Below are 13,095 nucleotides of genomic sequence, written 5' to 3'. Positions count from 1 at the left end.
ACTGTGACTGGCACACAGTAAGGGCTTAACAAATATTTCTTGTAGGAATAATATATTGATGAATATATTCATCAGGCAGGACGTGCAGTTTGTATCCGACGAAATTCAGCTACATGCCCTATTTAGCAGAAGGTATGTATAAGGATTACCTAAGAACAACGTGGATGAAAACCAATGATGCTGATATCATTTTTCAGGGGTCACAAACTCAAGGTCAAGGGCAGCACTGACCAGCACACCTTTTTGTTTTACGTCAGTGCCTGTGGATCACGCATGAACTCTCTAGTTCCCCGGCCTCACCATTGCTTGTTGCTTTGCATTTGGCCAAGTTGTACAGTCAGGCTACCTGCTTAGTATACCCTGAGGGTGTTTGGATTTTGAGGTCCCTGAGTTGCTGTCTTACATTATCGTTACTGAATATTCTCACCATAGAAGGCAGTACTGGATGGTGAAAAACATGTTCAAAACCTAAACTCTTGATACCCCGCCATCCCAAGCCTGATCCTCCCACAGCCATCCCCAGCTGTCAGTAAGTGCCCCCCTTCAAATACTGAAACCTTAGGGCTGTTCTACTTTCTTTCATATCCCACATTCAGGCCATCAGCAAATCATACCACCTTTGAACGATTTTAAGGATTTCTCATCACCCCCATCGCTACTATTTTGGTCCGGCCTACCATCGCCTCTAGCCCAGATTGTTGTAAGAGCCCCTGACTGGTCTATCTGCTTCCACGCCTGTCCTCTTACAGTTCTCCGCATAGGGAGATCCTTCTGCTATGGAAGTAAATCACATCAGTTTTCTGTTCAAAATGCTCAATGAGTTTCCCACCTCGCTCAGTGTAAAGCTGACGTCCTCTCGATGGCCTATAAAGTCCAACACTTTCCCTTCCCCCACTGCTCTGACCATCTCTCTCGCTACTCTCCTCCTTGTTCACTACAAACCATCTACTCTGGCCTCCATTGTTCCTGAAACGTGCTCAACATGCACCAGGTCATGGCCTTTGCATGTGCTTTTGCTTCTGTTTGGACCCTCTCCCCCTAAATAACCAAATGACTCATTTCCTCCCTCCTTTAGTTGTCCGCCTAAATTTCTCCATTTTAGCCAAGCCTTCCACAACTACCCTAGCTAAAATAGCACTCCCGCCTCATTTTATAATCCCTTTGCCCTGCCCTATTTTCTTCGCAACAACTCTTTACCTGACATTAAATATTTATTAGTCTGTCTCCTCCCTCAAGAACGTAATCTTCTAGAGGGGAGGGACTTTGTTCATTATTATGTCTTGAGCGTGTAGAATAAGGCCTGATTTTAGGGGTTCAATCAACATTTGTTTAATGAAGAATAAGTGAGAGAAAAAATGAGCAAAGAGATTTATTCATTCAAGAAACATTTATTTTGTGTTAATTACATCTCAGGCACTGTTCTGGGACCTCAGAATACTTCAGTGAACAAATGAGAAGAACCCTTCTCTGGTGGAGCTTGGCTACGGCAAGGAACAGAGATGAAGAGTGCAGACAGGGAGGCAGCCTAGGTCATGGTTAGGAGCGCCGTCTCTGATGTCAGCTCACCTGGGTTGGAGTCTCCTCCTTGCCACTTGCCCAGCTATCTTGAACAAGTTACTTAACCCTTTGATCCTTCAGCTTCTCTCCATGTGTAAAGTTGAGGTCACGTATCTATTGCACAGTGTTGGTCAGCACTGCATGACATGGTACACATAAAGCACTTGACACAAGAATTCAATAAATATTGACCACTCTTAGAATAAATGAAGACATGGAAGCCAACAGCAGTGGCTTTAGAGCTGAATACAATCTCGACTAGGTTTGGGGAGAGAACTTAGAGGACTTGGTGCCTGGAGCTGCCGTGCTGAGTTTAGTACTTCTATGTTCAACACAAGGAGAGGAAGTCGGTTCAGAGAAAAGGGCCACTGAGAAGAGTCAAACAGAATGACTTGCTCTGGGAGAAGCTAGAACGTACTGGGAGCACAGACACATGGAGAAGTCACATGTGGGAGCAGCAGTTTTTGTTTTGCTGTGGCAGGAAAAGCTAGTATATTTGCTCCTATCTGTTGAAGAAAAAGAAGTATTTACATTGAAACGGTACATTTTAACCCTTTGCCCATCCTTCAGAGAAACAACAGAGAAGAAGACAGATCCATAAAATTTATTTTGCTAACTGTAAAAAGTAGAATTGAGAACATAGAATGAAATGGAATTAGACAGAAGATATCGAAGTTCCGTTAAGATAAAAAAGGCCTGTATGGGGTTGGGAGGGGGGATTCGTTTTGTTTTGTTTTTGCTGAAATGTCCTTTGAAAGCATTGTATGGAAAATCGCCATAGGTATTGCTATCCCCTCTAAACTACAATCACATCCAGGAACATAGTTTCCCTTGGAAGAGCAGCTCTGTCATAACTAGATGTAAACTACAGCAACAGCTAAGCTCTTTTTTCTTTTTCTCAGGATAGTGCACCCAAATTTCAAGCAGAGTTAAAGGAGAGTCTAAATCATAAAATACACATGGTCATCTATGTATTTATTTCATATCTCTTGACTATTTATAAAGCTAAAGATTTTGGAGATACAGAGTTCAAAGGATTCCTTAGGAAGAGTCAGACACTTCTACTCCAACTCTGAGAGTTAAACTCTCAGCCAGAATTTCCATGTAGGACAAAAATCTTACAATGAACATTTCAGAAAAAGGGGGAATTGGCATATCTACCTATGATCAACCTTGGTGAGAATTCTCTTGCATTAGTTATGCCCAGGACAGCCTGATCATCCATTTTGCCAAAACTAGAGCGTCCCTGGGGGGTGAGCAGGGAGGGGAGAGGAAGATGGGCCAGGGAGGGCTCCAGGCTGCCTGTGTGCCGCCCTGCCCGCTCAGGGCTGGGAGTTCGCTTTGGAAAAATGGCAGAATGAGCACCTGCAGTCTTAGATCATTCTTTCCTGGATCTCAGCCTGACTACCATCAGCCAAGCTGCCCTGAAGAACCATCTGGAGATGTGAATATTCTCCTAAATAACTTCTCGGGGCAAAGACAGACACAAAAGTAGGGGGTCTCTCTCAGCCATTTTATGAGCTGGTTACAAAAGGTGAACTTAGAACTTTGAGTTTGTTCATTATATATCTTACTTGTACTGGAAAGAAGTGGAAAGGGCTACCATATGTTTTAACTTGTTTACTGTATATTTTGTGATTCAGAATTTTTATATTTTAAGGCAAGTTGATCATCTTTTCCTTTATATTTTGCATTTTGTGTGTTATTGGGAGTATAAAATTGGAAAGCTAGTTAACAGTATTTAAACAGATTACCACCAACCCAGCAATTCTACTTCTGTGGACATATTCTACAGAAACACCTGTATAAGTGTGCAGGCAAACACATACAAAGGTGTTCTTTGCAGTATAGTTTTTAATAGCAAAAACTTGGAAACAATCTAAATATCCCTGAATAGGGAAACGGATAAATAAATTGAAGCAAATTATAGAATGTTCTTACAATGCTATGGCACAGACTGTGAATCAATCATCAAACCTATTTCCTCTTCTGGAACAAATTATTTCACATTGATGAAGATGGGTGGTGAATTGCACTCATTCAACAAGTGTTTAATGATGGCTACTGGGTTTTAAGTACTGTGCTAGGTGCTATGGATACAGCAAGACAGAACAGCTGCCTTCATGAAACTTACAGCCTAGCCATCTTAATACTTCACCAGCCAAAGTATGATCTTGAAATTTATTTAGGATTATCATTAAATCATTTCACCAGTTGGTTTGGTCTTGGAGTCCATTACTGAGTTACACTGATAAATATTCAAATGATGTCAAATGATTTTACTAAGAGCAGAGCAAATCCCTGCCTGTCAATTCAACCCGGGCTTCTCTGATTCCTCAGGCCCCTTCCTTTCTACGCCTAGGTGCTCTACTGCAGCCCCTCCTGAAGGTCTCAACACAAGGAGAAAGGAGAGTGGATAAAATCACTCCCACTAAGCTCTTCCTACAGACTTCACATGTTGCTCTGACCCCAAAGAACATTTCCATTTTAAGGGAGAAATTCTTAACCCAAAGCAATGGTACTGCAGGTATCAAATTCTTTTATCTGCCCCTCAGAACTCTTCTCTTCCATTTAAGTCAGTGATTCTCAGCCCCAGCTGCACGTTAGAATCACCTGGGGGAATGATTCTAAAAAACACTGGCACCTGAGCCCCAGTCAAGACCAATTAAATCAAAATCCTCCAGGGTGCAGCCTGGGTCTTGGAATTTTCTAAGAGCTCCTTTGGTAACCCCAGGTGGTAAGCTTGGTTGAGATCAATCAAAATGTCCATCTGAAGTAAAATCCTGCAGTCAGCTGACGCATAAACATCCACAGAGGGACAAATAGGAAGTTGTGAAGGCAGTTTTTAAATTGTGATGGTATTCATGTGAAAAAGTTAAGATGGGGAAATGATTGTGAGAGGGGAGCAGGCTCTGGAGCCAGCCTAGGCCAGTTTGTGTCAGTGCTGCACACGCCAGCTGTGTGAGCGTGTACATCACTCCCTTGACCTGGAAATAACATGGGGGCAAGAACCACCTCTGCCTCTCATGGACCATTATGAATAGTAAGTACTGAGAACAGTGTTCATTACCATCAGATCCTTCCAGGGCTGCTTCAAATTTCACCTACCCTGTAAAACTTCTTTGAGTCGCTCAGGAAGAGTAAATCACTCCCTTCTCTGGCCTCACACTTCCTCCACTGAGATATTATTTACTTATTTATCACTTGGCGTTACAGTTGATGTACTTTCTTGTCTATCTTCCCCTCATGAGAGTTTCCTGTTAAGTATGATGAAATGTTTTGCATTAAGGAAGATTATGTTATCACTAAGAAAATAAACACCAATCCATATTTTACTGATTTTTTTTTTGTCACCCTCCCCTATTTTAACTCTCTGAGAGAGTAGAAACCACTGGAAGGGAACTTTGGCGAGCTCCCACCACGACCTCCATCCATCACCTGCATCATGGCAGTACACCGTGCTTTCCCTCTGTTACCATGGATGAATGACCCATTCTCCTAGTAAAGGCACCCCATCCACTGGTCCATGAGGTTTCATTCATTCATGCCTACTGAGACACCTGCCTTCTGGCTTGACTGACATCAGTAAAGTGTCTGGTCTTGGTCATGCCTTGGAACCAAGAGTCACATGGTACTCAAGATTGCACAGGGACACTGGAGTTCTGTAAAATTCACCTGTTACCTAAATAATAATCATTAAAAATAAAGCAAAACCCTATACTCAACAGGGCCTCAACTTTAATATTAACATTAATGTTAATATTAATTTGGGGCCATTATTCATCCATTAACATTATTATTAAAGTTAATATTAATATTAATAGCAGCTAGGGAAAAAGCAAGGCTCAGCCAGAGCTTGTGAGTCTTACTAGCTCTGTAAGTTACTGAGCAAATTATTTAACTTCCCCGAGCCTCGATTTCCTCCTTTCTAAAATAAATTATTGTAAAGATTAAATGATACAGAATTTAGCACAATCTCTGGCATATAGTAAGTGCTCAATAAATATTGGCTACTGTTGTTGATTCCTCTGAGCCCTCCCTTAAATATTTCTTTCTTTGACTGCCCTTCTCTAACCACATTGTCTAAAATAGTATCAATCATTTCAACATCACTAATTATTAGGGAAATGAAATCAAAATACAATAAGATATCACCTTACATCCATCAGAATGGCTATCATTAACCAGACAAGAAACAACAAGTGTTGGAGAGGATGTGGAGAAAAGGGAACCCCCATACACTGCTGGTGGGAATGCAAACTGGTGTGGCCACTATGGAAAACAGTATGAAGACGTCTCAGAAAATTAAAAATAGAAATACCATACGATCCAGCTATCCCATTACTGGGTATTTATCCAAAGAACATGAAATCAACAATTCAAAGGGATTTATGCACCCCTATGTTCACTGCAGCATTATTCACAATAGCCAAGATGTGGAAACAACCCAAGTGCCCATCAACACATGAATGGATAAAGGAGATGTGGTGTATGTATGTATGTATGTATGTATTTCTCAGTCCTCGCTGAGAAATTCCAGTACCTTTACTTTCTAATCATTAAAAATATGTGTTTCTATGCAGTTCTCCCCTGAATCACATCCAAAATCTTCACATCGCTCTTTAGTTTGGAGTTCAGAATTGGCAAGGGTGTTGTATTGCTGACCACGGCAAAGCATAATTGCTGAATTACCTCCCAAGTCCCACTGTGGTTGTTCTATTTATATATCCAGGAATCGTGCTTTTGTGTTTTACTGAGTTACATCCCTGACTCGTGGTCAGCACATTACTCATAAGGACCTCGGAACTTTTCCAGCCCAATTTGCATATACCCAGCCCATCCTCATCTGGGGATGAACAAGGAGTTTGTTTTGCTACCTAAATTTCCTCCTTTTAACTGAGCTTCATCCTGTCTTTGGCCACTGTTATGGGCTGAGTTGTGTGCCCCCCACGACCTCAAAATCTATATGTTGAAGTTCTAACACCCAGTACCTCAGAATGTAACTGTATTTGGAAATAGGGCCTTTAACGAGGTGATGAAGGTAAAATGAAGTCATTCGAGTTGGCCCTAATCTAATCTGACTGGTGTGCTTACAAGAAGAGGAGATTAGGACTCAGAGACACACAGAGGGAAGACCATGTGAAGACAGAGAGGAGGTGGCATCTACAAGCCAAGCAGAGAGGCCTCAGAAGAAACCAACCCAGCCAACACCTTGATCTCAGACTTCTAGCCTCTGGAACTGTAAGAAAATAAATTTCTGTTGTTTTAACCATCCAGTCTGTGGTATTTCGTTATGGCAGCCCTAGCAAACTAATATGGGCACTTTTCTTATTTACCAAGCATACTTTGAATTCTGATCCTCTCTCCCAAGGTGCTAGGCTGTGCTTGCAAAGTGCAATCCGCCATTCTACTGCAGTTAACCTCCAGCACCCTGTTCTCTTCCGGGTTTCTGAAAAATAATTCTAGAAGGAAAACATCCGAAAGAGAGTGGGCACAAAAGTTACTGCATACGATAGGATCATGGAAGGTAAATTAAACTCTAGTCTTGGTTTCAGTTCACGGGTGACTACTCTGGAGGATATCCAGAAAAGCACTCAGGAGCAGTCAGCTGTGCTGGAGGTCAACACTAAAGGTCACCCAGAGACTCAATAATTGAGGATTTGGGATGAAGTGAGCTTATCAAGGGAACGCATCTGTGCAGATAATATCACAGACTGAGCTGTAGGAAGCATCAGGGCTCGTGGAGGGAAGAGCACGAGAAGTCAGAAATGGAGCCAGAGAAGGCAGCTGATGAGGCAGGAAGAGAACCAGGAAAACACTTAGGGAGTTTCACAATCAAAACCCACGGAGAAAGAAGGTGGTTCCCTTCCATCCCTCATCGACTCCCACTTGTCAGCATCCCCACCCCACTGGCCACCAATGACACTTCAATAAACCCAAAGGACACTTTTGGTTGACTCTGTCTTTTTTTATTTTAACCCTCTGTCAAAAGTCAACAGTGACAATCATTTCTTCCTATCTTGAAACATTCTCTCCTTTGTCATAATACTCTTTTCTGATTTTCCTCCTGTCTCTCTGATTGGCCTCCCACTGCTTCTCAGTTTCCTTCTCCTTTAGTCGCTCTTCACATGTCAGCTTTAGGAATCTGCCCTTGCCCCACTTCTCACTCCACACATACCTCTCACATCAGCCGCTTCATAGCTCTCCACCCCCTATAGGGTACCCTATGGCCTAAACTGTCCCAAATACTTTGTCTCTTCCCAATATTTACTTTCTCTCTGACTCATTCTCAACAAGATCCTATTGAGAACTCATCTTGTTTTCTAATAGGCCAATTTCACTTATGCATTCATTTATTAGTTTTTTCCCTCAACAACTGTTTACAAAGTATTAGTGCCAAGTATTATTCAAAGCACAGAACTACAATGTCAATGATCAAATGAGGCTTATTTCCATTTTACCAGAAGCCTTCAATTCCTAAGTCCAAAGGAATAAGTAGCAATAATAATAGTCTATATTTTTGTTTCAGCTTACATAATGCTTATATATATATTATACTATGTGATGCTCATAACACCATGAAATAGATTGCGCAGGTATCATTTTAACTTTGTGAAAGTCAAGCTCAATGATTCTGACAAAAATGTCTTGCTAGAAATTGGTAGCATCAAGACTTGAACAGATCTTTTGACTCCTAAGCTAATACTGATTCCTTTCTCCTCTAGACACGATGTCAGAGCTGGGGAAGGACGCTCTCAAGTCTAGACAGAGAATGAGGCTTTCATGGTGTGTTGGTTTCCTAGGGCTGCTGTAACAAATTACCACAAACTTGGTGGCTTAAAACAACATGCATTTGTTCTTTTACAGTTCTGGATGTCAGAAGTACAAAATAAGTCTCCTGGGCGGAAACTAAGGTGTCTTCAGGACTGCATTCCCTCCAGGGGCTCCAGGGGGAGAATCTGTTTCCTTGCTTTCCCCAGCTTCTAGAAGCTGTCCTCATTCCTTGGCTCACGACCCCTCATCACATTGCCTTTTCTACCACTGCTGCCATCATTACATTGTCTTCTTCCTCTTTATTCAAATCTCCCCCTAGCTCCTTCTTTTTTTTTTTTTTTTTTAAAGATTTTATTTTTTCCTTTTTCTCCCCAAAGCCCCCCGGTACATAGTTGTGTATTCTTCGTTGTGGGTTCTTCTAGTTGTGGCATGTGGGACGCTGCCTCAGCGTGGTCTGATGAGCAGTGCCATGTCCGCGCCCAGGATTCGAACTAACGAAACACTGGGCCGCCTGCAGCGGAGCTCACGAACTTAACCACTCGGCCACGGGGCCAGCCCAGCTCTAGCTCCTTCTTACAAGGACTTTGCGATTACATCCTTGGGCCCACCCAGATAATCTAAGATAATTGCCCCATCTCAAGATCCTTAATTTAATCACATCTGTAAAATCCCTTTTGCCAATAAATTCACAGGTTCCAAGGCTTAGTACCTGGATATCTTTGGTGGCCATTATTCAGTCTACTACACATGATATCCTTTCAATTGTTCATATAGGGGTCTCCTTTTTCTTTCAAATAAAAAGTCACTCCAGGCCTCTGGCTCCCTTTTCCATTTCTCTACATCCAGATAGATTCATCAGTGCTTCCTTCATTTGGCCAACAAACATTTTGGAGCACTCCTGTGTGTGGTAGGCACCGTGCAAGGTACTGGGCATACAACAAGCATCCATAGCAGTCAAGGAATGTGTAAGATGTATTAGAGCTTATTTTGCCTGAGTGACTCGGCAAAGGTTTCCTAGACATGGAATTGCTTGAGCTAAGTCTTGAATAGCAGGATGAATTTGTCAGGCAGATACCAACTAGAAAGCATTATAGGCAAAGGGACAAAAACTGTCCAAAGCCCAGAAGTGTGAAACCCACTGTGTATTCCAGGAATTATTAGTAGTTGTTCAGTACTGCTGACAATGCGTGTGTGTGTGTGTGTGTGCGCGCACGCGTGTGTGTGTCAGGGACCTCAGAGACCTCAGATAGAGCTGGTTAATTATAGGGAATGAAATACTTTTTTCAGGCAGTTTACTCATTTATTTTAACAAGAAATATTTGCATTTCTCTCAAAAAATCTAATTTTGCTATGTCTCTATCGAATGCCACAGTATTTTTCTTATTTTCACGGTTAGCAGTGGAAGGAAAAGCTCTACTTTATTGAACACACATAAAAACATTTGAATAGGTACAATTATGTTAAAGCCTAAATTGCTAAAACAAGCTTAATAAGCACTCTCTACCCCTGAACTGAAGTTTTGCTGTTTCAAGGAAAAAATCTTTGATTGATAGACATTGACTCTTTAATTCTCCCACACATAATAAAGGGAAAAAACAGCCAAAATGGTAAGCAAAGGAAATTCAAATTTATAAAGAACCATTTAAATAAGAAATCAAATTGGCATAAAATTATAATTTATGGTTTATACATTTTTAAAATTTATAATTTAGTCCCCTTCTAGTGTACTTTTTGAATGCAAAGCTCTTACTCTCTGAGGACCTAGAATCAGGCTTGAGCACTGAAAATGCTGGCATTTTACTTAATTTACCTGCCTGGGTGAAATAATTCCATGGTAAATATGTAGTTAACTTGGCTCATCAAACCACCTGCTGGAAAGATGGAGTCAAAGAAATATTTTGGAAGTGCCCATGGCTGTGTGTGTGTGTGTGTGGGTGGGTGGGCGTGTGTGTGTGTGAGAGAGAGAGACAGAGATAGAGACAGAGATTGACAGAGAGACAGAGAGAGGCAGAGACTAACAGAGAGGGAGGCAGGAAAGGCAGTCCTTTATCTCTCAATCATATTCTGGGTTTTTTTTTCATTAAATTTTTCTTTTTTATGGTAATATACTATAAATGTTCTTAAATGGAATACTTGAATGCTACAGCCAAACCATTGTGTTTGAGTGACATGATGGATGGGCTTATACTGAACTATCTTAACACACCTACATAGTCAAGGGTTCTAGATGCACTTATTTCCTTCTTCTCAGTTCCGCCCTCTTCACTGTATCCTTTCGCTGCCTTTGCTCAGGTTTCCCCATCCTAAACAAAACAAAGCAATCCTCTCCCACCACCACCAGAACAATCAAACACCTTCCTTTGATCTTGTTAATCTCCTTAACTTGATTGATAATGTTTTCTAACTCATTTACCTTTGTGTTCTCCTCTTCCTCAGGACCTACTTGTATCCTAACATCTTATATAATTTCTGTCCCTGATACCTCACTAAAATTTCCCCTTAGTAATATGCATTCTTAATCAGCAAATGTGATAGCTTTGCCTCTGTTTTTATTCTCCTTGACTTCCCTGACATTTAATGATAAAATTTTATCCCTCCCTTGACATCCCTATGCTGCATCATACTGGTTCTCTTCACTCTCCTTCTCTGCTTCTTCTACTACTGCAAGCCCAGAAAAGTAGGTGTTTCTCAAGGTTCTATTCTCTCTTTAAAGACATTACTTTGAGGATCTTACCCACTCCCACAGTTTTGACTGTTAAAGGAAGGTGGCTTCCCAGTTTTCCTCCAGTCTTAACCTCTGCTGCCATCTCAAATTTCTTATGTCCAAAACCAAACTCAACATCTTCCCCTGAAGTCAGTTGTGCCTTGAGACTGTCTCCTTATATCTGATTAATGAGACCACCATTTTCTTTATCCAAACTAAAAGCCTTGGAAGTCTCTGTAGTTTTTCCCTCTCCAGCATCCAATCAGATGCCAAGCCCATGGCATCTGTTCCCTATACCCCTCACATCACTCACTATCTCATTTGCACAATCACCACTTTAATTCAGCCTTACATAGCCTTTTTCCTGGACCATTACCCTAGTTTCCTAATAATTGCCCGACTGCCTTCATTCTCTTTTCTTCAATCCAACCGTAGCCACTGCCAGCTCTTAGCCTGTGCTCAAAAACCTTTGATGGCCTTGCATCACCCACTAAACTAAATCCAAACGATGGTGGCCTTAAACTGCATCAGTTACACTGTGATGTCCAGAATAAAAGAGGAGTAGTAGACTGCTCCACTGCACCTTAATGCCATCAGAATTGTGTCCAATAGAGGTGCTTCAGCTAAAGGGAGATGTAAGAAACACAGAGATCAATCAGAGCACAGTGACCAGGATGGGGAAGATCCACGACCAAGTCACATAATGAGTGGGTAAAGAAATGGAGATATTTCAGCCATAAGAATAACAATAAAAAAAATAGCTGACTTCAATATTTGAATAAATGCCATTTGGAAAAGGACTTCTTTTGTTCCAGGTGGCCATGAGAGCTAGAACTTGAACAAATAAATGGAAACTATAAGAAAAATTACTTTAGCTCAATATAAAGAGAAAACAGAACTAAACAACTTTGGGACAGAAACTCTCAAGAGGTGGTAGATTCTCTGTTACCAGAGGTTGTTTTTTAAACTGGATGCATTGGTGAGAATGTTATAGAGTTGATCAAGAATATAATTCTCTTCAGTCATGCAGTTCTTAGTTTCTGTAGCTCTTTCTTAGGCTAGCGTGCAAGACCAACCCACTTTTCCAGTTTTCCCTCTCAATTTTCATACATATCCATGCTATTCCCTATTTGCAATTTCCTTCACTTACAGTTTCTCCTGTCAAAATCTTACCCATTTTTCAATGGCCAAGTTATATGTTACCTTTCCTAGGAAAATTTCCCTCCTCCCACCCCAGACACCACCATGAATACACGAACGTTCTTCTACTCTACCTCAGTAATTCATTTATTCATTTTAAGGCATTTAATATTCTTGCTCATTTTATTTCTGTATATTTCTCATTTTACCTAATAGGATGTCAACTTCTTGAGGCAAGAATTACTGTTATATTGTTATATCTTCTATGAGCCTAGTATAATGGAATTCCTTTCTTTATTCATTCAACATATATTTCATTTTCTTTAGAATTAAAAGACTAGACTAAGTCATCTCTAAGGAGCCTTCTAACTTAAAAAAAAAAAGTCTGTGAATCTGGTTCTAGAACTTATTCAATAGTGAATATACAAAAGACCTCTTTGTCCCCATATTGACTGTGAACACAAGGAGTCAGATATACTGATGTGTTTAAACATTTTCTTGGAAAGTTTTTAAAATCTGATTTTGAAAAGTCGGCAACTTTATTTTTCAAGAACTTCTGCAATGTTCCTACTGAGATATTCAACACATGTTCCTGATAGAATTTTGAACATTAAAAGAATTGCACATCTGGTTATATTTTTATGAAATTAAGTGATACCAAATCAGAGCTCCACAAAGTTAAAGTTTGTATAATTAAGAACATCAAGAAAAGTAAACAGTGAACTCTGGCAAGACTTAAGAAAGGGAACATCTTATTGTGATACATCAGAAGTTTTTACCGCTCATTTATCTCTACCATTTCTTTCTGCTCTTTATAGCAATACAGAACATTTCCATTGGTGCTGATGTCTGTTTGGCAAATTGCTGCCAAGAGTCCAGATGTTTCTCAGAGTGAATTTATAGAAACTTGTGTTGTCCAA

General features: G+C 40.7%; 1 protein-coding gene across 16 annotated transcripts in view; it reads left to right on the top strand.

Annotated features, from left to right (window-relative positions):
- LMNTD1 (lamin tail domain containing 1) overlaps positions 1-13,095 on the top strand; it is a 366,288-nt gene that overhangs the window by 278,393 nt on the left and 74,800 nt on the right. The gene's annotated exons all lie outside the window — the stretch shown is intronic.

The sequence above is a fragment of the Equus asinus genome, chromosome 22, assembly GCF_041296235.1.
Source record: "Equus asinus isolate D_3611 breed Donkey chromosome 22, EquAss-T2T_v2, whole genome shotgun sequence".
Classification (NCBI taxonomy): Eukaryota; Metazoa; Chordata; class Mammalia; order Perissodactyla; family Equidae; genus Equus; species Equus asinus.
This window is presented reverse-complemented; position numbering and strand designations above follow the sequence as displayed.